Raw genomic sequence first — 3,229 nt, 5'->3', positions numbered from 1 at the left:
AATAGTGGGATATGGCAGAAGTATGTGATTCAATACATAAATAATCAAACATAATGCTACTATACCAACTGTTTCTTTCTTACAATTTACCGACACGAAAAACAAAAGTGTGTAAATGAGTAATGGACAAAATATACATTTTTTGAAACAATATTTTACCTCTTTGTATTTTTTTTATTCATTGATAAATTGATGATATTTTGTTAAGTTTAAAATTAAATATTAGTTTCAAGTTTTGCTTTTCAAATCTAAATATCAAGTATAAGAAGGTGCTTAAACCCATTTCCGTTGTGGCAGTGTAACACTTACTACTCATTATGTCACGGAAGTAAGTACGTATAATAAGTGTTTGAGCTACTCAATATATATTGAGAGACGGGCGAATTATAGTTTTCTTTTCAATCTTTTCCAAACATGCAGAAGTATAAATGGTTAGATATACGAATGACCTTATCTTTAGATTCTCTTACGAAGCCACTTATTGTATGGACAAAATGTATTTTATAAACTAAACAACTATGAGATAGGTATACTTTTTTAAACCATTTGTCTCTACTTAATCTTCTTTGAATGTGTATAGTAAAGTATGGAGCAATACATATGCGGAAATTAACTGCATGATGAAAATACTGCGCTGTAAACATTACAATACGCTTAGACATAAATGGTAAATTACGAGACTATCTGAAGAGCTTTCAAGTGGGCTCCAATCAGCAAATCATTATATATTGAAGAATAATTGACGTTGGTACTTAATATATTACTAAACATCTTGAAAGGAGGAGGGCTTAGATGATGTCATCCACAATTGGCCAACTAGTAATGATGGCTTTGTGGTATTCGTCGAAGTCGTAATTAGATAAGTTGTAAACGTGAGCTGTTTTAAATGGATGGATGTTATAATAGGTTGAATATGTTACGATACGGTAGTCACCAACCATTTGTTATGGTTGTTGATCTGTAATTAGTAGCTCAAGCCAAATTACTAGAACCAAAACACACAATAATTTGAATATTTCAAACTGTGTGCACGTTTCAAATGCTTAATAGTGTAAGCTCACACTGTTAGATATTTCATCTTAAAATTTCCAAACAAAATACAAATAATTTGCTTTACCTCATTCCTAATGGCCATATGTCCAGATACACATTTCATAAAATTATATATTATTATTTATTATATATTTATTTATTATATAGTTATGCCAAGATTCGGTAAAAATTGTATTAACATAATTTTACGTTGCGAGAGCAATCGCTTTTTTTCCGACAAAAAAAATAAACAATTGTATAATACAGTAACGATCCTCTTTCCAAAGTTCATGAAATTATATTATACTTTTCAGTTATGTCAAGATCCAGTCCAATTTTTTTTAGTTTAAGCATTTGCATATTGTCCGACAAATTAATTATTTTGACGTACACAAAGTACAAACGGCCCTCTATCAACATACCAAGTTTCATGAAAGTATATATTATTCGACGTTTATAATGTTATAATGGCTCCCTATCAACACATAAAGTTTCATGAAAGCATATATTATTCGACGTTTATAATGTTATAACGGCCCTCTATGTACACATAAAGTTTTATGAAAGCATATATTATTCGACGTTTATAATGTTATAACGGCCCTAAGTAACACACCTAGTTTCATGAAAGCATATATTATTCGAAGTTTATAATGTAATAATGGCCCTCTATCAACACACCAAGTTTCATGAAAGCATATATTATTCGATGTTTATAATGTAATAACGGACCTCTATTTACACACCAAGTTAGATGAAAGTATTAATACTCGATGGCATACTGTATAGACGACCGTCTATTTAATAACCTTGTTTCATGAAAGTATATATAATTAGACGTTCATAATGTTATAACGGCCCTCTACTCACACACCAAGTTAGATGAAAGTAATAATACTCGATGACATAATGTACAGACGACCGTCTATCCAATCACCTTGTTTCAGGAAAGTATATACTATTCGACGTACTAAAGGTCCTCTATCTACACACCAAGTTTGATGAAGCATATATTATATTTTACTCGACGTACATAATGCTTTTAACTGCCATCAATCGTATATCTTGCATACATACTGTACGTATCTAATGTTTTAAACAGACGGAAGGAGATACGAAAATAATGATAGTAAACCCATAATCCCTTCCGGTAAAAGCAGTAAGGGGCTTTTAATACAAGTCATTTATCTTGTGTATTAAATGTTTAACCTAATCAATAATACTGAATTGTTTTTAGTATTTGTAATCATTGTTTGGTGTTACCTTTTTGTAATGTTTGCTTACGATTCTATATTTTTATGTTAATACTAAATGTTAAATTATATATATTACTTTCATCTGAAACGAATTTACGATGGTGTATAAAGCTTAAATTACAAAGATATTTAAATGGCCTGTACTAAGTCAATAACGTGGCTAGTGTGTTATGCAATTATTTGGTTTTGTACTGTTACTATATGTTAGGTGTTCTATTAATTTGCGGCCAAAAGCGCCTTCATATTTTGGCTTGAGTGTTGTTGTTTTGTGGCCCTCTTTGCCGTCCGTTTGCCGCTAAAATATCTAGTCTGTGCATTTTTTGGATGTGATATTTTATCCGATGTTGATTAGATTCTGATATAACAAAAACTATTTTATATTTCAATACTATCTTCAAGGCGTATATGTTTTATTTTGCACGTGTTAATTAGTGTTGCGGCAAGTGTAAAGTTCGGTGCCTGTAAGATGATTTAACCCCTCCCCCGCCCCCCGCCCACAGCGATTGCCAAGGTTGTTAGCAACATATTGGCCAATGACGATATTTAGATATGGGTTTCATGAGTATTTCATTTAAGTGTTTTGGCGGTTCCATGGTGAGAAATTAGGGTAAAATATAATGATACTTGATCTTCCTTCAAACTTGCATCCTGACATTTGATAATAAAGCCTTCTGTTAGCACGATAATGTATGCTATCATATTTACTGTTTAAATGAATTGACTTGTGCCTATCATCATACTTTCAAACGGCGTTGATACAATGGGCGGATCGAAACTTTCAAAGCAATACCAGCAAGCAAACCAATATTTCATTAATTTATAATTAGAGAAATCGATATCAAGAACACTTGTACCATATTAAATATTTTTACGTTGTTTTGTTCATACCGGACCATACAGGTAAATGACATTGATTTGCCGATATAAGCTAGCTACTCATT

The sequence above is a fragment of the Mya arenaria genome, chromosome 16 (assembly GCF_026914265.1).
Source record: "Mya arenaria isolate MELC-2E11 chromosome 16, ASM2691426v1".
Taxonomy (NCBI): Eukaryota; Metazoa; Mollusca; class Bivalvia; order Myida; family Myidae; genus Mya; species Mya arenaria.
This window is presented reverse-complemented; position numbering follows the sequence as displayed.